Raw genomic sequence first — 23015 nt, 5'->3', positions numbered from 1 at the left:
CTCCCATTATTATTGTATGGGAGTCTAAGTCTCTTTGTAAGTCTCTAAGGACTTGCTTTATGAATCTGGGTGCTCCTGTATTGGGTGCATATATATTTAGGATAGTTAGCTCTTCCTTTTGAATTGATTCCTTTACCATTATGTAATGGCTTTCTTTGTCTCTTTTGATCTTCGTTGGTTTAAAGTCTATTTTATCAGAGACTAGGATTGCAACCCCTGCTTTTTTTTGTTCTCCATTTGCTTGGTAGATCTTCCTCCATCTCTTTATTTTGAGCCTATGTATGTCTCTGCATGTGAGATGGGGCTCCTGAATACAGCAGACTGATGGGTCTTGACTCTTTATCCAGTTTGCCAGTCTGTGTCTTTTAATTGGAGCATTTAGTCCATTAACATTTAAGGTTAATATTGTTATGTGTGAACTTGATCCTGCCATTATGATATAAACTGGTTATTTTGCTCATTAGTTGATGCAGTTTCTTCCTAGCCTCGATGGTCTTTACATTTTGGCATGGTTTTGCAAAGGCTGGTACCGGTTGTTCCTTTCCATGTTTAGGGCTTCCTTCAGGGTCTCTTGTAAGGCAGGCCTGGTGTGACAAAATCTCTAAGCATTTGCTTATCTGTAAAGGATTTTATTTCTCCTTCACTTATGAAACTTAGTTTGGCTGGATATGAAATTCTGGGTTGAAAATTCTTTTCTTTAAGAACATTGAATATTGGCCCCCACTCTCTTCTGGCTTATAGAGTTTCTGCCGAGAGGTCTGCTGTTAGTCTGATGGGCTTCCCTTTGTGGGTAACCCGACCTTTCTCTCTGGCTGCCCTTAAGATTCTCTCCTTCATTTCAACTTTGGTGAATCTGGCAATTATGTGTGTTGGAGTTGCTCTTCTCGAGGAGTATCTTTGTGGCGTTCTCTGTATTTCCTGAATTTGAATGTTGGCCTGCCCTACTAGGTTGGGGAAGTTCTCCTGGATGATATCCTGAAGAGTGTTTTCCAACTTGGTTCTATTTTCCCCCTCACTTTCAGGCACCCCAATCAGACGTAGATTTGGTCTTTTTACATAATCCCATACTTCTTGCAGGCTTTGTTCATTTCTTTTTCTTCTTTTTTCTTTTGGTTTCTCTTCTCGCTTCATTTCATTCATTTGATCCTCAATCGCTGATACTCTTTCTTCCAGTTGATCGAGTCGGTTACTGAAGCTTGTGCATTTGTCACGTATTTCTCGTGTCATGGTTTTCATCTCTGTCATTTCATTTATGACCTTCTCTGCATTAATTATTCTAGCTGTCAATTCTTCCACTCTTTTTTCAAGATTTTTAGTTTCTTTGCGCTGGGTACGTAATTCCTCCTTTAGCTCTGAGAAGTTTGATGGACTGAAGCCTTCTTCTCTCATCTCGTCAAAGTCATTCTCTGACCAGCTTTGATCCATTGCTGGCGATGAGCTGCGCTCCTTTGCAGGGGGAGATGCACTCTTATTTCTTGAATTTCCAGCTTTTCTGCCCTGCTTCTTCCCCATCTTCCTGGTTTTATCTGCCTCTGGTCTTTGATGACGGTGACGTACTGATGGGGTTTTGGTATAGGTGTTCTTCCTGTTTGATAGTTTTCCTTCTAATAGTCAGGACCCTCAGCTATAGGTCTGTTGGAGATTGCTTGAGGTCCACTCCAGACCCTGTTTGCCTGGGTATCAGCAGCAGAGGTTGCAGAAGATAGAATATTGCTGAACAGCGAGTGTACCTGTCTGATTCTTACTTTGGAAGCTTCCTCTCAGGGGTGTACTCCACCCTGTGAGGTGTGGGGTGTCAGACTGCCCCTAGTGGGGGATGTCTCCCAGTTAGGCTACTCAGGGGTCAGGGACCCACTTGAGCAGGCAGTCTGTCCGTTCTCAGATCTCAACCTCCGTGTTGGGAGATCCACTGCTCTCTTCAAAGCTATCAGACAGAGTCATTCGCGTCTGCACAGGCCTCTGCTGCTTCCCCTTTTGTTGTTTAGCTGTGCCCTGTCCTCAGAGGTGGAGTCTACAGAGACAGGCAGGTTTCCTTGAGCTGCTGTGACCTCCACCCAGTTCGAGCTTCTCAGCGGCTTTGTTTACCTACTTAAGCCTCAGCAATGGCAGGCGCCCCTCCCCCAGCCTCGCTGCTGCGGTTTCGGTTAGATCGCAGACTGCTGTGGTAGCAATGAGGGAGGCTCCGTGGCCGTGGGACCCTCCCGGCCAGGTGTAGGTATAATCTCCTGGTGTGCCCATTTGCTTAAAGCACAGTATTGGGGTGGGAATTACCCGATTTTCCAGGTGTTGTGTGTCTCAGTTCCCCTGGCTAGGAAAAGGGATTCCCTTCCCCCTTGCGCTTCCCAGGTGAGGCGATGCCTCGCCCTGCTTCAGCTCTCGCTGTTCGGGCTGCAGCAGCTGACCAGCACCGATTGTCCGGCACTCCCCAGTGAGATGACCCCAGTACCTCAGTTGAAAATGCAGAAATCACCGGTCTTCTGTGTCACTCGCGCTGGGAGTTGGAGACTGGAGCTGTTCCTATTTGGCCATCTTGCTCCCGTGGCCTTGATTTTTACTCAAAAGGAATCCTCTTTCGTTGACTCCTTCCATTCGAGAAAATCTCAGATTAATTAATATGTGTTTATTCACCTGACTCCATTTGGGAAACTATTGTAGGGCATACCTAGAAACTACAGGCATGGCCCTGGACCTCAAGGTGCTTCTAATCAAGTTAGAAAGATAAGATATAAATGTCAGAATAAGTGAAATGACAGTTTAAGAAGAATCAGCAGAGCACAAGCAACAAATGAATGAATGAATGAATGAATGAATGAATGAATGAATGAAACAGACAATAAGGTCTATATATGTTATTTGGAAATATTTGGTATGCAATATTCTTTGGAACCTTAGAAAAACTGCTTTTAAATAAAAGTATGATCAATCTGTAACTCTATCCTTCAGATTCCTTCTTTCTCCACCCTTCTGAAGACATTTAATGTTTAAAAAAATCAAAAGCAACTGGCTCATAGAAAAATTATTTTGAAGGCCACATGGAAGTATCAAAGCAATTAGTTTGGGAGCTATTTGTTTTTAAGAATGCATACATAGGGTTTAATTCATCTGATTGAAAATTTATGGAGAAGAAACAAAATCTTATTAAATAACCTAACACATTTTTACCAATAGCTCAATTCCAACTCAATGTTCTAAAAAAGAAACAGGACGAATGGGGACTGGAGAGAAGAGGAATACTCAGTTAGAGAAAGCCTCGTGCTGAACAGAGGAAAGATGGAAAGACAAGATGAAATAGTGGAAAAGAGGAGGAGGAAAAAGGGCGAAAACTAATAAGCCTGTTTTACTGAATGCTTTCTGATCACTTGACGGATGCATATATTGAAGTATGGGTAATTAACACAAATCACAGTCTTTTGTTAAAATAACTAGTTTAATATTCTCTGCTCCTATTCTCTGTAAATGTTCAGGGACAACATAAAAGTCACCAAGGGTAGAAATGGTATTTGCTACAACACCATAACCACTTTCCCTAAGGCACTGCCATGGCATTCTCCAAACTGTTGCCATATAAACTTGTTGCAGAATGGTTTCAAAGGCATCCCAATTTATTTTATCCATATCATTGAATTAGACCTCCCAACCACCTCTGAGGTAGGTATCTTTCTTTATACCATTTGGCAAACGAGAAAATGGCAGAGCTGAACTTGAACCAATCAATTCTAATGCTCCTTCTCTGATATCTCAGTTGAATTCAAAAAAGCAAAGGTTTCATTTTACTTCAAAGAAGTAGAATTTGTTAAAGAAAGATGAAGTTTTGAAACTAAATATAACTAATTAAATCTGTACAAACACTAAGTCATCAAACAGTTTCTGCTCTTGGCACTGAAACACTTGGCTTTAGTGTATTCACTGTGAATGTTATTTCAAAACTTTTATTTCACAGTCACACTATACACTGGTAAGCAAGTTATCTTACATACTTATGTAAATTATCTTACATAGTTAAAAACTGTTTGTAAGATGGCCCTTCTAAACAGTTTCTGTCAGCATGCACATTTACAAAAAACTCACTAAAATTCCTCTATATTGAATGTGAAGGAGACATATACCGTGGGAATGGTAGTTTTAAGTGGGGAATTTGATATACTCAGAAATCCTCCCATGTACATACACAGGACAAATGCATTGAAAATGATATAGTATGGGAATGTAACAGAAGTGGCATTCATCTGTATTTGTCTGAATCTACAACATGCAATCTAAAACAAAATCAAATTTAATAATAATTTAGTTATTATTTAATAATAAAAACAGTTACAGTTGACATTACCTCAAATCAGATCCCACCCAACCCACATAAGAATCACAGGGTAAACAATACTAATTATTTTATGATCTGAAGACAAAGAAAGAACTAAAATTAAGGTTGATTTATGAAGTTGATAAAGCAAAATTTACTGGTAAATCAACTCCCAGTAGCTTTCTTGTCCTTTGTTAAAGATTAAAAAGAATGAGGGACTCAACTTTCCAAAAATTAACCAATTGAATTGTAGTACTGAAAACTTCAAGGTCTGGAATCATTGAAAAAAAAAAAAGAAAAAAGGAAGGGAAGTCCATTATCCTAAAACTGGCTTCACCACTAGCAGAAGGCAATTACTTCTAGAAAATTCGAAAGGATCTTTTTAGCCAGCACAGTGGCTCATGCCTGTAATCCCAACACACTGGGAGGCCAAGATGGGAGGATCCCTTGAGTCCAGGAGTTTGAGATCAGCCTGGGTAACACAGGGAGACTCTGTCTCTACAAAAAAATTTAAAAAATAAAAGTAACCAGGTATGGTGGTGCACACCTGTAGTCCCAGCTACTTGGGAGGCTGAGAGATTGGAGTATCACTTGATCCCAGGAGGTCGAGGCTGCAGTGAGCCACTACTGTACCACTGCACTCCAGTCTGAGTGGCAGAATGTTTCAAACAAACAAACAAACAAACAAACAAACAAACAAAGACTCCTTTTATACCACTTATCCTCACTGTTTTTCTCTCTTCAGAAAACTTAAAAGACAAAGAAACAACAATTAGTGCACTTGTCAGTACTAACTTCATGAGACCCTGAAAATGCCTATGGATGCAAGTTGAACTTCAAGCACCTGCCCTAGTAGTTGACACACACACTGGCCAGGAAACACCTGAGGCCACCCCACATATTCTCAATGGAGTACAAATCCCATAAAGAAAAAATAATGAGTTAATAATCTACTAGTTTTTCAGCAAAACAAGACACTATTTCAAAAGCAATCATAATCCATTCTGGCCAATGAAAACCAAGGCTAGTTTTTTCTTGAAGAACCTGAGGAGAGATGGAAATAAAGTAAATTGTACCAGAGGAAAACATTTTGTCAGAGGACAGAAGATTGGGAGTAAAGTGAGTGTTTCCCAAACAAAAATGAACCAATAGTACACAAAATGTGTGTGTAGTTTTTAAATGAAGTCAGTGACAGCTCCACTCAAATAGAAATCAATATCCCTACCTTGTTGCATTTGCAAAATTACAAAGGTATTTCTTACCCAATATTTCTATGTTAACCTTTAACTATCACTATGAAGCTCTGACAGGCAAAAGTTAGAAAAATAAAAAAGACTGAAACGTGTATACACTAAAACTAACTTTTAAGATTACAAAAAGCACTGCACATGCCCTAGGCTTAAAATAATATTACTTTTAAAGGGGGAAAGAATTTATTTTGATGTTAATAATTCTAATATAGAGATGATCTGGTTTACTTTAAATATATACACAAATACATACACATTTATATACATATTTACATGTACTATATACACCTATATATGCTCACATACATTTGTATACAATTGCACATATATCTAGACCTACTTATCAGTCTATCCATCCATATATCTGTAATAAAACCAGATAAACACAAGAGTGAGAAAGGTTATGATGGCTTTTCAACAAGATTCTCCAAAGGGTTATCTTAAGAAGTCAGCTTCCATTACAGTGTTTTTAAAACAATCCTGTTATCATTCCCTCAGAATCAAGCTTTTTTTTTCTCTATTTTCATTTGTTTCATACTCACAACGCATTTACTCATGAGATTATAAAAGCCTTGAGGAAAATAATGTGCTTTCTTCCTGAACAGTGTTTGCTTTGCTGTGGCTAAGCTTTGGAGACACCAGACCTAGGGGGTCAGTGAGCATAAAGACTGGGTGGCTGGTGCGTCCCGCAGCAGGCTTACCTGCATAAAGCTTAGGTCTGGGCCAGGCCCTGTTCTAAGCTCTTTTCTGTTTTAGAGATGAGGAGACCAGAGGTCAGAAAAGTTAAATAATTTGCCAAGGAAGCATCATAACAAGCTGTGAAGCCAGGATTCAAACCCATGCCAGCTGGCTCCAGGATACCCACACGACACTGCCTCCTTGAGCTTCTACTTCCTCATCTGTAACCATGGAGAGATCCTACCTTTCAGAATTGCTGGATTAAATTATATCACATGTGAAAGACACTAGCATGGACCCTGACATAAAATAAGTGCTCAAAAGAAAATACTAACTAAACAAAACAAACCTCTAGATTCAGAAAACAGTGTATGTTATTACCTCTATAGCTTTTGTACTCTCACCCTGAGTGGTAGTGAAGTGGCACTGAATCTGATTCTGTGTGGCAAATGGAAATCATTTTTAGTTGATTAATACTAACATAAGTGTTTATAAAGATATGTGGTTAATACCCATTTGCAACTATAAATAACCTTTCGACATGAACCAATTTATATGCCAAGTATTCTTTTTGGTATGTAAAAGTAAAGCAAATTTCCATGATGGTGTGAATAGAAGTATTTTAATATGGTTTCATATGTCCTTAGAAGCTAGAATAAATTCTCTGGAAACTGAACAGAATTGAGAAGGCTAGTTAACATATTTATAATGGACACAACTAAACAGACTTATGTTGGATCAAACCCTTTTAGAAATTCATGTAATTTGGGTTTCCCCTTTTGTATATACCAGAAGATTAAAATCCTAAAATAAAGGCAATGTGCTATGTGTTGCGCAAGTATGCCTATCATTACTTAAAGATGTAGAGCTTCTAAAATGACCTATTGCATAATTGCAGGTATTCTGGGTAAAGCAGAAAGCGTCCTATCACACACATGCATCCTTGTAGCCATTATGCTTAACTTGTATCCCCATCCACAGAAAGAGTATTTTCTCCACCCCTGCAGGAAAAAAAGTAGTTTCTGAGTCCTTATATTATGCACATACAGATATTTTTTCTTTTGGATATCATGCATATTCATGTTTGAGTCACATTAAGGAAATAAAATACTAGTGATGCCAAAAGACATCAGGAGTCAATACTCTAAAATTGTCAGTGACCTGAGGACACCATGTTTCTCTTGTCCAAGGGAACTAGTCCTCGTTCTAAAGTCTGATTGTAACACGGAATTCAACGGAGCTGGCAGCACATAGCATTCAGATGATGCTTATCAGCTTTTGAGGGTGGAAGCAGGCAGCAGACTACACTCCTAGTACGCTCTCACTTAAAATCTGCCTGACAAGGCCAGCAACAATTTTCTAATCTCTTTAACTTGCCTTTCCCTAAAGATCTCAAGACAGTGCTTCCAATTTTACTGGAGTCATAAACCATATATTTCCCTTCTTGTGACTGGTATCCAATAGAGCTAGAGTTTTTAAGGTTTGTCTGCTGGATGTATTACGTTACTGAAATATAAAAATGGCTGCTGTGCACGCCAGTGGTTAGTAAAACTCAAAGACGTAACATTAGCTTTCTCAATTGATTTGAGGAAAGAATGTTCATAAAATATATACTGCTTTTGGTTAGGAGCTTATTTCTAAATAAACAGACTCAGCAATGGAAATTTTAGAGACAGGCAAAAACAAAACATGCGTCCATAAATGTACGTTTTAAAATCAATTCTCTCATAATCTTTGTCTTTTGTAAACTTTCTGAAGATTGTAAACTCAGTTGCATTAAGTTTATAATTTATAGCTTTCTAATTTAACTTCTTTTTCAGTTGTTGAAGGAAAATCTCTTACTCCTCTGAAATATTTCTCCTCTATTTTACAGGCTGATGTTGCATCTCTGCCTAAGAAGGCACTTCACTGCAGTGATTTGAGGGAAGCCATTTGTTTGTGATTCAGGCAAGGGAAGAAAAGTGGAATGCTCTGCTACACCATATCTAGTCCTTTGGGCCCTAACAAAATAGGAAATGCAGGAGATTAGGGGACTGCATTGCCTCCAATTAAAAAAAAAAAAGTGCTAATCCACACAACATAAAGCCAAACTAAGTCGGGCTATCTTCCCTAATTAGCAATGAACGAAGGTCAGCTAGATTTTTATCTTAGCTACAAATGGGGAAGGAGAAAAGGAGAAAGGAAATACTACAACTTGGTTAGATCCTGCTTTTCACACAAGATTGTATGACTGGTAGCTGCACAGGATGCTTCCAGAAGATTAGAAGGCCAAAAATAAGCAAGGAAATATGGTTGGCTCAATGTTTACATTTATTTCAAAAAGAATAGTTCAATCTGGTATGGTAGTTGCAGACACATACATAAATATTAAAAGCACACTATGTTTTTTATGATTTTTTTAAGAGAGCTGTAATTCTTAAGTTATTATCATGACGAATATTTGACCAGAAACCACATGCATACCATATAGCTCTTTACTCATTCTTTTACAGTTTACTGAATGGCCTACAATCAGCCAGTCAAAAGAAATACAAATATATTTTTCCTGCCTTCAATTAGCTTATATTTTATCTAGGAAAAAAAAAAAGTTCAAATACATAAAATAACAAATAGTACAGGTAACATCTCAGTATAAAACTGTGAAAGCACAGCAGGTAATTAATTGGCATTTTAATAACAGGAAATATAAGCATTATAAGAATTTGGTAGGGGAACAAGTTGTTTCTGTAGGTTGACAATATTCTTCTGAGCACAGGCATTGGTGCTAGAAAAAAACTCTGAGTTCTGCCATTTGTGGACTCTGATGAAGTAATGTTTAAGCTCTCTGAGCTTTAATTTTATCATCAATAAAATGGGGATAATAATAGCTACACTATCAGGTTATCATAAGAAACTAATACATTATATGTGAATGGATTTTGTAATCTGTAAAGAAGCTGTAAAATGACCATTGAGAAGGTAGTCAAAGGAATCATGCCAAACAGTTACCATTAGTTTGGGAAGACAGAAAGAGATAAGAAGTTGGAAGGGATAATGATGATTAATTTTTTTCTTGACATACCTCTCTATTGTTTGAACTTGTGCACTAATCTTGTAACAAAAAAAAAATTTAAGGCTATATAAATATTAGCTGAAGTACGCATATCTGGATATCACAAAATAATTGTAAACACTAGTAACCCTGCCCCTTTAGAGGTACATAGAAAGAAGCCTCAGTCCTGGTTTCAATTTGAGAATTTCCAGTCATAAAAATGTGCCAAGATTGGTAACAATAACTAACTGAAACAGTATTTCCTTTTCATAACACTTTAAAATAGAGCAAATTTTGTAGTCACCCAAAACCATCTATTGATTCAATAATCACTTTGGTCAACAACTTTTGAAATAAGCAAATTAAATAACTTTAGTTCCTCAAAGTCAAGTATTTGTCATGTCCAACTTTGCTTTCTAGGGCCCAATACATTTTGGGTATTCAAGTGATAACTTTACAGACATAAGAAAAGTTATTAAGGCATTTCCAAATCAATGCCAAGGACTTTTCAGAGCAGAATGACCAACTTTTTAAACAGAACTTGGTCACAGATGTGTGTTCCTAACGTTTTATGTAAGTGTGAGTTTTTTGAGGGCAGGAGTCAGATCTTAATCTCTATATGCCCAGTCCCTGGTATTGTGACTAGCAGGTGAGTAGGTAAGAATAAATATTTGTTGAACTATTTGGAGGCAAGAGCACCCTCAAACACTTCAGTTAACTGGAAACTCAAGGAGATGGACATATATTCTAAGGGGAACTCAATTTCTATAGCTGTCTCTGGAGAAAATTCCTTAAAATGTTTACAAAGTCATAAAGATAAGTATAAAGTTAAGTCCTTTGATTGAAATATCATAAGATTCCTATTTGGTGTAGGTAGTAGAACCATTTGAGGGCATATAGATGTATGGACTAAGGTGAAATCATGGTGCAATCTGATCAGAACCCCTTTCGTTTGCCTTGACAAAAATTTCCAAGGCATGTCTTATGTCTAAATGGAAGTGGGCAGAAGAAAGGCTTTCACTTTCTGTGGCAGAAGGAAGCCTACTCCTGGAATGCTGGCTGACTACTGGCTCAGTGGTTTATGGTTCCTCTATGAAGACTTCATGTGCATAAACACACAGATACTTTAAAAAATAAAATGGAGTTGGTATCCACATGTAATACAACTATTAGGTTGTATTTAGTCACACTTACATCATTTCCAGTAACATGCAAGCAGTGACAGGGAAAAAAGGGAGGTGAGTCTTACAGGGCTTGTGCAAGCACTATTGAACAGGCCCTAAACACACAAGTATGGAAGTAAAAGTACAGTGATATAAAGTCATTCCTCTGACTCCTATTGATGATATAAATATTTCTATGAATGGTATACCCAGTGCTAATCTCTGTTCCATGCTAAGATGCCAGATCATTCATGTTTATCTTATTTAATCTTCCTCACAAAATAACAAGGGTTTATCATAACTTTTGAACTCTTTAGTAGTGTGCTATTTAATGATTCAAAAGAGGTCATTTTATGAAAAGCAAATGCTTTAGGACAGTACTCACTTGAAGCTTTTTGAAATATACAATGCAGCATATAAAAAAGTGATATATTTTTCTACTTCTAAAAAGCATTTCAGAAGGCCAGTGGAAATGAACTGCTTTGGCTGTACTTCTCTAAAGGATGCTAAGTTTCTTAGTTTGGTTAGTCAAATTAAATTTGGAAGCTACCTAGAAATTTTCTCACATTTTGATCTTTAGAAGGGCAATTAATCAAGCTCTTGTTTGAGGTGACTCTAGCTTTGATCAGAATCCTATGGAGGGAAAGTGAGAGAACTACATATTCAGAATATTCAACAGTATATATAATTGAAAACAGCCACAACACGGAAAGAAAAGTAGATGCCAGTGGGCTGATATCTTATAACCTTTGGTCAAGCGGTACTTGGCAAATTTCAACAGATTTAGTTAATCAGAGATAAAACTAAGCCACAGAATACCAGGAAAACAAAACAAAAGTATCAAAACAGAATCAGGAATTAACAGTGAAAAACAATGCTATACCTAACGGCATGGATCTACCAGAGGCGATTTGTTAGACCTGAGTCGTTATTTCTTAGTGGATGCTTCAAATAAAAACTTTTAACGTTTCTTTAGGTCAAACTATAGCACAGCATTCAGAGAGCCAGCCAAAATAGCTGAGGGAAACTAGGAAGGCCACATGTGGAACTAATTACTCATGTAGAGGCCATGACAAAGAACATTTCTCCAGACTTTTCATGGGGGCTTCACTTTCAGGAAGTTGCTATAATTACTGTTCAAGTCTAGAGCAGCCTGCAAGCTGCTGACAGATCCAACAGACAGGAGAAGGAGGGAGAGAGAGAAGGAGTGAAAGAGAGGAGGGAGAGAGAGAGAGGGATCGGGGAGGGAGGGAGGGGGAGGGAGGAGCGAGAGAGAGGAAGAGAGACAGAGAGAGAGAGAGAGAGAGAGAGAGAAAGAGAGAGAGAGAGAAACTTATCTGCCCTTTTTGACGAGTGAAATACCAGAAAACAAAGTGCCACAGGAAAGCTCAAAAAGGTTTCCAAATGAGCTCTGCCTTCCAGTGTTCAACTTTCTGTTTACTACTTTATCTACCCTCTATGTTCAAATTACTTCTCTAGCCTGGGTCAGACAGTAAATTTGTACTTCTACACTAACTCACTTTCAGTTGGCCACAGCCGAACTGTACATCTTGACTCTTTTTTTTTTTTTTTTTTTTTTTTTTTTTTTTTTTTTTTTTTTTTTACAGCTTTTCCATACTGGGGCCCACTTCCTGCCCAGTTGAGGAAAAAAATCTGGCCTGAAGATGAAATGACTGCTTAACGTTACACTAAAACATCTGGTACCATTTTATGCACAGACCCATGTCTGAGAGCAGGCGATTCTAGCGGTCTCTCCAGCGGCACAGCGCATACCCAAACCTCCCCAGGGTGACATCATCCCATATATGGACTCTCCAGCCCAGCCCTCCCCCTTTTCCTGGTCCTAAATTCATTGCCAGTTCCCCAGTCTGCAGCAAATGTGCCACGTCAAGACTGGAAATCACAGCCCTTGAGTGTGTCTCAGTCAGCGCAGCAGAATTCAGGGGGGAAAGCTGAATGCAACCCCTGGTGCAGGAAGGGAGGCTTTTCCTGAGGACCGGGAGAGGATTTTAAGTACATGGAAGGAAGCTTCTGGAGATCCTGCTCCGTCGCCCCAGTGTTCAGACTACCTGTTCAGGACAATGCCGTTGTACAGTAGTCTGCACATTGGTTAGACTGGGCAAGGGAGAGCAACGCCATGGACTGCTGGGGACAAAATGGGCTGTTTCCAAGGAGAAGACATTTGTTTGCTCCTTTTTTGAATCTCATATCCAGTGTTTTTCTTCACAGGTTTTGCACACTAGGGACCAAGAAGCCCTCGGGGACACTGCTGAGAAAAGACTGCCGAAGGGAAGACCAGCGGGTAAGGCCTTCTTGACTGCTCACCTGGTCTGTGACCAAGGGAACCTAGGTGGGGAGTCCATGATTTGTGTTAACATGCAAGGCAAACAGAGGTACATGTGTGATGGGTAGAGATGTGTTTAATTTTAAAAGAACAAAAGTGTGTGGTATATAGCGATTCACTGTTTTTTGTGTGTTTTTTTTTTTATTTCTGAAGATTGATAATTCGAGTGTTTTCTTAAGTGTAAAGGTTTTCCCACTTCAAAATGAAATATGAAAAAACTCACTCCAGACACTTAAGAATAGTTTAATGAGGCTACTTCTGAATTGTTTAATAATAATTCAGAGATTTAAAAACGTATATGGATGAAGGCTGTATGTATAACTTTTAACATCCCAGGACTGAAGTCATTTTTCCCAAAGTAAAGAATACTTGCTGGTTTTTAAATGCTATATGGATAGTGCTTTTCTGAAGATTTCCTTCTATAATATAAACACTAGGAATAATAGTACCTAACAATAAAAGAAGAACCTGCCAAGTCTTGCCTACCAGACAATGCAGATGGGATTTGCCCAGAGAAGAGCGCCAATCTACAACTTACTGAGTCAGCAATTGAATAAATCAGGGAATAAAAATCTCTATCTTCAGATACCCCTGTAAATATCTCTCTTTCACTTTTTTTTTTTAATCAAAGAGTGATTGATAATTGCTGCTCAGCTGACCCATCTTGCCTATAGCTTACAATGTTTCCACTTCTCCGAGCATTTAAAATGATAAGGCACTTTGTCTAGAAACCCACTGATAAAAAAGGAATTTGTAAACGAAGGCAGAAGTTTTCTTTGGTCAGTTTCCAGCTGTCCTGGAGGTGAAGGAGGGTGGGAGAGGGGGAGGAAGGTGGGAGGGAAGAAAACCCTCAAGCTGAATGAAATCCTAATAGAGAAAATAATAGAGCAAGTCTGGATTGCAATGTGATCTGTGCTGAACTTTAGAGGTGGGTCCCTTAAAGAAAGTTCTGGAAAAATGTTATTGCCTCATCACTAATTTTCTTAACCCCCATTTAGTTCAATTCCCAAACAATTCTATATAATGAAAACATCTTTTCTACAGGGTTTGTGAAAAATAAATGTAATCTCTTTTGTCCTTTAAAGTTACAGTGGTTCCTGAACAAATTCTTTTCTAAGTTATACATTTTGCAACAATTCAAAAATTGACTCAAGTTCTCTTTAACAAAATATTTTATTATAAAAGGTTCCCTAAGTTTTCTTTTGTCAAAACAACTTACTTTAAAAATTACCCTTCTGATCACCCCAAAATGTGTATAAAGAAAACATAAGTATTCTTATATATTCATGATTATTAGTTAAAATATACACAGCAAGGAGAAATTTAGCTACTTTCACTTAGATGATAGAGTAAAGTCATCCTTTCATTTTCTATTGTGACTTGGAGAGTTCCATATTAACTATTTTTAGCAGAACAAATGAGATGTTAAAAATCTATATAGTTTCTTTTACATAAGAAAACTAAAAAAAGGTAACTTTTAGAGGAGCTCATTTTTTCAAGAAATATATTTTTTCTAATTGATACAATTACTGAAGAAGAATAGCTAACAAGGTACTTTGGTAATGTTTAAGTTTTCTCAAATTTTCTGGTTTTTTGTTTTTTTTTTTTTTTACTCTAGAAATGATTACACTTCATAATTTGCTTTCATTTAATGTATATTTAATTTCAGTTTCTTTCTTCATGTTAAATGATCTTTTTGTTTCAAAGAAATGAATCCCTACGGGTCCCTCACCTATTTTCTCCCTCAGGATGACTTTCGGTCTGGAGATAGAAGAGACATAAGGGTGCCCCTGGCATAAGTACAGGAGTAGAAATATAAGAATTACTTTGTAAAAGGATAACCAAGGAGTTCCTGCACGTGCTTGATGTGGCTCTAGTGACTTATTTTTGAGGCAAACTTTTAACAAATGAAAAGGAATAGTACTTATTTTTCAATTATATGGGCTAAATTAAAGATCAAAAGTAAAAGCTCATTTTATAAAGCTCTGCTGAATGAAGGCAGGATTGTAGTTTATGCGCTGGTACACATGCCCACATTTATATACATTATAGCCGTATCTATATCCAGGTAAATTAGAAAAATGTTTAATTTTATTTTCATATTACTTTATAAGGAAATATACAAATATTTTAGAGATCATGGAATCTATTCCAGAGGAAACTAACCAACAGTGAGCATCTTCAACTAAAACTACCCCTGGATGTAATGGTAAGTGTAAGTATTAAAATTAAACATTATACATGGTCATGAAGAGAAATTGTTTCAGGGTCTGTCCAAACTATATTTCATAGAAATTTCATAATTATTTTTCATTTTAGCATGTGAACAACTGATAAACTGGACTAGGTACTGGGTTAAAAGGACTTTTCCGCCATCTAAGAGAAAGGAAGTTCAGAGCCTTAGCTTCAACACCATAATGTCTTAATTGGAAAAGGATCAATCGAAAACGGTGTACTTCAATTTTCAAACCCATTTTTCTTTTAGGCCACAGATCTCAAAATCAAAGAAAGATTGTTTACTATAGGACAAAGTTTCACGCTGGTCACTTTGCTGTAGTTAGTCAATAGGCTTAATATCCTTCCCGCTTGGCATTCGGGCTTTCGGCCCAGATAATATGTTTATGTTTGTAAAAGACCAAAATATACTATCTACCCCCACCTCTTGCCTACAGACCACCCAAGTATTTCACTCTGTGGGAAATAGTTTAGGCATAAAAATCCCAATGAAAGAATTCTTCCCACTTTTTTGGTTGAAGTCTTAAGCTGTTATAAGACATAAAAAGTACAACTTGGTAATGTAAAAAAAATTCACTCATCCCCAAGCGTCCATGCTCGCTAAAGAGACGCCAAGCTTTCACTTACTCTATAAGTGATCCGCTCTTTATAAACAATGCACTTTACCCTGCTCTAAGGAGAATAGCCCACCCATCACAATAACGTCAAAATAATAACTAAGAGACCATCACTCAGAAATCCTGGCTTAAAATAACTGGAAGGTCAGGCTTTAACCTAAGACAGGAAATTCCTGAGTTAAGATAGAAACTTTCTTAATTCAAATCCCTTTTTACTTTCATGTTCTGTAAATTAAGTAGATATAAATATTTACCCATTTTCAAAGGTCTCATGAATAATTTTTATCAGTTTTAATAGATAGAGATAACAAAGTAAATTAGGAAAATAATTAAATCTTCATTTTGAATTTTTTGACTTAGCGTGACAGCCAGTTTCCTGGAGTTGCTTTGGTTTAATTTGACTACAGAAGACTTAGAGGACAATTCTTTTCTTACATTTTTTTCCTTAAGAAATAAAAGACAAAAAGAAAACAAGGTATAATAACCATGCTAAAAATTACATAGTATGATAATACAAATACAAATAGCTCTTTTATATTTTAGCTAGTATTTTAAGTAATAATAAACTAATATCCAACCTATACTTTGGGAGATTAAAAAAAAGTCAATATGGTTTTCAGTCTTTCATCTTTTTAACAAGTTTAGGGGCAGGTTCAATATAACTATGAAGTGTGCATATGTCACATACTTACTGTAAGTGTGTTTTAAAAATCTATCAGAAACATAAAGTGTCCAAAAGCCTTATGAGTAGAACAATCGTTTTCAGCGAGATTTTTTTTTCCCCCTGAAAAACTGTTGTGGTTTTTCTGGATCAAACGTTTTTTTATATCTTGCCTTAATAAAACTGTTTTATATTAAAGCATAACATACAAACTCACAAATATTTCTTTTTATTTTTTCAGGTTGCATGCATCATTCCTTTAATTGAGCAGAGTTAACTGGATCAAATTATTTATGGGAGAGAGAGGAAAAGTTATAAAGAATTTTAGTAATTTTCAATTTCCACCACTATACTCTTTGTAAGTGAATCACTCTATAATTACTTTCTGTTGCACTGAATGCAGCAACAGTAACACAATAGTATTTTAAGGCACTGGTGTTTGGCATACTCTAACCTTGTAGCTATTTAAATAACAGACAAGTTTACTCATGTTTATTATTCTGTCAAGGAAAAAAAAGTTCCTTTACTCGGAAGTGATGGCCAGAAACAGAATCAGAAATTTATTTTCTTGAAATTACATAAGTACACAGAAAATGGCACATAACAGCTTTTGTTAAAACATTACCTTATCTAATCACTGCATAAAAGTCCAGATTTGTAGAAAATTGTCATTTTCTCAGTATCTGAAAACTATTTTGCTTTCCATTAAGTTTCTATTTGCTATTTTCTCAGAAGTTTACAATTAAAGATAAATCACAAACTATTTGTTTTTCTTAAAGTTATTTGAGAAAATGTCTAATTATACAATCCTTGGACAATACTGTGTTTTTTGGTGCTGTGTTTTTTAAGAAGTCCTACTTTCTGGAATTTTGACTATTTGGATATTTTTGTTTTTAAAAGGGGAGGGGAATTTGCTTAATACTTCTACAAATGTGAATTGATAATTGATATTAAAATAGTAGAATTATTCTCGACTCACGAGAATTAAATTATATCTGCATATTTAACACTATTAGCTCTTATATAAATTATAAGAAAAATTTTCAAAGGATCTGGTTTTAATTTTTTGGATATGAAATGAATTTGCCTTTTCTGCCTTTTCTTAAGGTACTATTTTGTAACTATGTTGCACTAACTATATCCAAAACACATTCTGAGCATCACTGTGAGTAACAACCTTCCAGTTTATACCCTTTTGATTCACAGCATGTCCCTGTAGTTAATTAAGAGGTGGATAACTTAAGCTCACAACTGCCTTTAATTTGATTTCACATCCACACTTAGAAACTTTGCATTTAAAAGGAAAATGAGACATTTAAATTGATTCCTGTTGTTTAACATATAATTGGTAAAAACATATTCCCTTGTAAAAATCCTATTATCAAAGCATCAGATACCAAAGTCAGCAGCTTGGGTTGCCAAATACATTAGGCTCATTATTTTGAAAAGGGCTGCTGTTTCCATGTAAATGATCATTTTCTTTTTCATGGGCAAGGTTATTGTACTTATCTACTAAAAGAAACATGTACAAACATAGTTTTTATCTTTAACTTCAGTATTAAAATATGCAGTTTTTTGCAAAGAGGAAAAACATCTGGTTCAATTACTCTGAACTCTGACTACATGTGGGCCAGTACTAATATGAATTGGATTTAAGAATAAACCTTGTGTTTAATCTCTTTTTTTCCTAAAATTTTAATGTGAGTTTTCTGTTATGCAAATTATCCATGTTAGCACATTTGGAACAAATGTATAAATGTACTTTCTGAATAAAGTCAAAAGTCTAACGTGTTTTTAGTTCCATAATGTTTTAATGTTTAATTATATTGTGTATTTTTCTCCCTTTCCCCTTACTCTCCAAAATCACCAAATCTGGAAAACAGGCTGATTGTATCTGTCTGTGAGCAAAGGAAACCTGAAGGAACCAAGGGCCTGGCTGGACAGAGTTGTCATGTGTCTGCCTGTCTACACTTGCTGTGCAGAACATCCGCTCACCTGTACAGCAGGCACAGACAGGCAGTCACATGACAACCCAGCCTGAATGACAACCAGCCATTGAAAGAAAGCAGCCCTCACACCATAGCATCTACACCAAGAGCTACAACCAAAATGAGGGGCTTGGGGCCTGGGGCTTTAATCTGTTGGTTTAATACTTAACTCATGTATTATTTTATTTTGATTCAAGTATTAAAACCCACCAAAAGTAAAGTGAGTGGTGCCTATGAAATATAATAAAACCCATTTCTGAAAATGTTCCTGTGCATTCTATAGTTCTCTTTTCCTAATTGTTGTCAGTAAATCACTATCCTTGACATTTATTGTACACAGGTTTGCAGCACCCTACATCAATATAGAAACTCAATATAACAAAACAATATAACTTCAGTCTGATGCTTGACAAAGAAAAAATTATTCTAAGAATTCTCGTCCATAAACTAAATATGGTTTTCTATGTCATGATTTATTTTTAAGGGGATAGGGTGGAAAGACAGAAAAAAAGGGAGGAAAAGAGTACTCCAAAGGATCAACTACTTTGAGTTACCTCTGCCAGTCTGGGTCTGGTCAAAACACAGTGAAAAGACTACTATTTCCAACATAATGTTCAACTATATTAAAATAATAGCTTCTCCTCTTTTGACACATGGAAAGTTGAAACTTTGATACTTCCACGCATCATGGTATACATAAATTTATGATTGCATCACTCTTTAATTAAGAAGGCGCTTATGCTACAGATGCTACAGTTTTAGGAGCAGAATTTACAAGGCCAACACATTCACTTGCAACCTATGCTTACATCACTATAAACTTTCAAGATCTTGAGATGTTCAGGCAATTCATTTATCTTTAGAAGCATAAGGAAAGTGGTTAATGCACTTGAAATGTATATTTTGCCACATCTTTTGAGAAAATATACAAACTTCAGTTTATGCACTGTTGACTGGAGTGAAATGATAAGGGATGGCTTTTGTCTATGAATATCTTAAATACTTAAGGGTAAAAGGTGGGAAGATGGATAAAATTAGAAACGTGTCAACTTTTATTTAGTTCATTAACATGTTTTAGCTTCAGTATTTAAAATTAATTTTCATCTTTCTTAGATTCTGGTCCAGCTTAAAAAAATGTAACACAAGGGTACTCAAAACCGTTTCTTCGCATTTATTAAACACTTTATGTATGTATTCTGAACTAAATCAAACTATTTTTCATTCAGCTATTTTATTTTTAAAATGAAAGTCTGTCTTAAGGCTAAGAGCCCAGTGAGTTTCAAATTTTCTGACAATGATATTTTAACCAAACCTGACATTACAGTTTTTTTAATTAAAAAACTGAATGATGGGGCAAAACTACAAAGCAAAAATATGATCAAAGTTAAATTTCTCTCATTTAAACAATCTTGTCTTATGGCAATATGTCATCTGCTAAAATTCATCTCTGCTTCTGCAAGATACATTGCGTGATGCAGATTTTTACGTTAAATAAAAGTTCCATTACTAGCAAATAAAGTCCTAAACAATACTCACAAAATGTAGAATATAAACAGGAAGACAATATAAAAATGACTCAGAATATCGACATCATTCTACCCAATCTTAAATGCCTTGTACAACCTGTTGCAAATGCTGCATATGAGAGTTCACGTATGGAATTATTCTACTGGACCCTGCAAGGCAGTCTCAGGAGAGTGCTTGATAGCTCCCAGAACGAGACAATGACCTAGCCAGAACATTAAGGAGACTACACCCGTCCTTCAGACTCCAAAGGGAAAGCTAGGACGGCAGCAGAGTCATCCTAAAGTGAGACTCTCCAGGATAACATTTTAAACATTTTTCCTTAAAACATAAAGTTAACACCTTTTTTGTTAAATAGTTTTTACTCAATTTTCAAAAAATGCTTGAAAGAATGTTTTGTACGTATTTTAAAGTCATTAAATGAGGCACATTTAAAAATTTTCTCTTCTGGGGAAGGGTAATATAAGGGATAATATTGCTCTTCCAGGATAAACTTTTGAGTAGGACAAATAATGCATATAGGTGAGTGGGTTTGAATCTAAATTCATTTTTAATAAATTTGGAATAGGATTTGCCATGACGGTTTATTGAATAAGTACTCTTTTTTCAAAATTATAAATCTTTAGATAATGCTAGAACATGGAAATATTTGTATGAATAATTCTATATTAAAAAGAATAACATCACATAGTTTATGTATGTAAAAAAATACACAACAATGATCATGCAGAATTTTAAGTAATATAAGTGGATTAAAGTTCAATATTTACTGGGACTTTTGTGAAAATATCTAAGTTTTGGCTAACTAAACAACTTAATGAAGGAGTGTGAACAGTGTTCACAGGGTCGACGCTGACCTTCGCCACAGGGAGTGTGCAGATCTGGTAAGAAATATGCACAATCTTAAGAGTATAAGTGAAACTAGAAAGAGAGCTGAATATTTCTATAACTTCTTGATCTCACAACTTTGGTCATCCAGGGATATAACTGTCATTTTGTTTCCTATTTCTGCAATTACATTTGTCATTTGTTATTGTTACAAAATAAAAACAATGCTAAGTAAATATCCCTATAAGGGAATTATATAATCTCCTTATCAAGTTATCCAAACACTTCAACCCACAAAAATGAGGCCTGTAATTTCTTAAGAGTCCAAAGAATGTCCTTATTTCAATGCAGACGTTGGGTTTTCCTCACTAGTATAGGTTAGTAGATTTCCACTGGAAACGTCTATGTTGCATTCTGCTTGACTAGGAGTAGCTCATTATGATTTAAATCTTTACACACTGTGCTATAGAAATAGAATAAATATTGACAAAGTGTTTTTATTATACATAAATTAAGAGTCCCCTTTCTTCAGAGATTTGAATTATCTCTTAAAATTTACACATTTATGTACTTTTAAAACAAATTTCTCATTGGTTTTAAGAAAAAATAAGCTCTTTTCTCCTTGACTCAGAGTCTCCCATTCTCCTAAAATTCACATTTTAGATATAAGTTAAAGAAAAGCCATCATTTTTTTCAAGTCTGATTTTAAAGTATTAATGTAAAATTATCTAGATTAAAAATCTATTTCAAAAAACTTTTGAAATGATAGTTTCTGTTTTATTCTCACATCTTGCTTTTTACTAAATCCCTCTCCAAAACTGTACAACATATATGGGCAATGTATGAAAAGAACACTGGGAAATTAATTTTCTGTTTAAATGATTTTCAATCCAGGAAGTCACATTTATATAGTCAGAGGATAAAAAGCAAGCAAACAACAACAACAACAACAACAACAAAAGCCAAAACAAAAAACCACTAACCTTCAATGATGAAAATTAACAAAATTTAAGACAATTTAAGACAATCTACCTTTAATGGTAATTTTATTCTGTAATTCAATAATTTAATTTTGACACTTGATATGCCAGGATGTGATTAATTATTATGCTGCATTTATTCATTCATTTGCTCAATGACACCTTTATTCAATCAATATTTAGTTAGTGCCTCCTATCAGTGCTGTGTTCCCCGGTGGTAGAACAGGGAACAAACAATGGCTCCTGGTCTCAAGAGGCTTACAGTTTGCTGCAACTCTTAGCATGTGTGATGAGTTGTTCATGTCAATTTTCACCTTCCAAAAACATCTCTTAAATCCATTCATTTTTATCAAATTCCAACAACTCACCCCAGCCCAAGCTACCATTATCTATGCAGACCACAATAGATGTAGAAAGCGATAGCTTTCTAGTAACTCTGCAGTCCAGTTTTGGCCTCTTCCAATCCATTCTCCACAAGGCAACCAAAGGAATCAGTAAATAATTCACATCTTATTGTGTGACTCTCCAGCTTAAAAACTTCAAAGACTTCTCATAAGTCTTAATATCAAAATCCTCATCTTTAGAGTACCTTTCTCTTTTTGTTCCAGGCACACTGGACTTAATTACACTCCTTTAATTCATCAGGCTCAATCCTGCCTCAGAACATTAACACAAACCTTCTCTGACCACCCAATGTAAAGTACCCCCTACCTGTGTCCTCTATCCCAGACACTCTACATCAACTCATCACTGGCTTTATTTTCTTCCTAGCCTGTAATCAATATCTGATAGGTTTTCCTATTCATTTGTATGTTTCTTTTATTGGGAAAGAGCCTTCATAAGAATAGGTACCATGAATTCCTTGCTAATCATTTTATCCTTAGTGATTAGGACATTGCCTGGTACATAACAAGTGTTCAGAAAGTAATTGTTGGGAAATGTTCAGATGATTAAGAGCATAGCACTGACACTTAGCACATAGCTAAGTTACTCATTCTCTTTGAGCCTCAATTCTTCATCTCTAAAATGGAGAATGTAAATAATGTGCTCAGTGAACTATAAATACTCAATAACTGTTAGTCATTATGGTGATGATCCTCCTCATTAAGATCACTGAGTTTGAATTGTAGTTGCAAGTAGCATTCCCCCTAGTCATTATACTTGCTTAAATCATGAAGGCCAGCTTTCAGTCTCAGTGATGATCTTAATGATGAGAACTTCCTATCTTGTTTCTTGAGGAAAAAGAAACAGAAGCTAGTGACTCAATCATAGCTGTGTGTAGCCCATAAATTTGCTACCTTGAACTTAAGTGCTCTGCACCCTCACCACCAGCTACTTGCCTGGACCATGGTCAGAGTTTCCAATCTGGTCTCCCTTCTTCCATGCTAGCCATCCCCATTCCCTCCATACATCCACCCC

The 23015-nt window shown here is 36.1% G+C and overlaps 1 protein-coding gene and 1 long non-coding RNA gene across 7 annotated transcripts in view; one reads left to right on the top strand and one right to left on the bottom strand.

Moving 5' to 3' along the window:
• Nucleotides 1-23015, bottom strand: part of DNM3 (dynamin 3) — a 572648-nt gene that overhangs the window by 262909 nt on the left and 286724 nt on the right. The window lies entirely within an intron of this gene.
• Nucleotides 12419-18531, top strand: LOC104668538. The gene is made up of 3 exons (XR_004058790.1): nt 12419-12721; nt 14878-14972; nt 16518-18531. It is a non-coding gene; the product is annotated as an uncharacterized LOC104668538 (long non-coding RNA).

Source organism: Rhinopithecus roxellana, chromosome 8, assembly GCF_007565055.1.
Source record: "Rhinopithecus roxellana isolate Shanxi Qingling chromosome 8, ASM756505v1, whole genome shotgun sequence".
In the NCBI taxonomy this organism is placed as follows: Eukaryota; Metazoa; Chordata; class Mammalia; order Primates; family Cercopithecidae; genus Rhinopithecus; species Rhinopithecus roxellana.
Note: the sequence above shows the minus strand (reverse complement) of the source record. Positions and strands in the feature narration are given on the sequence as shown.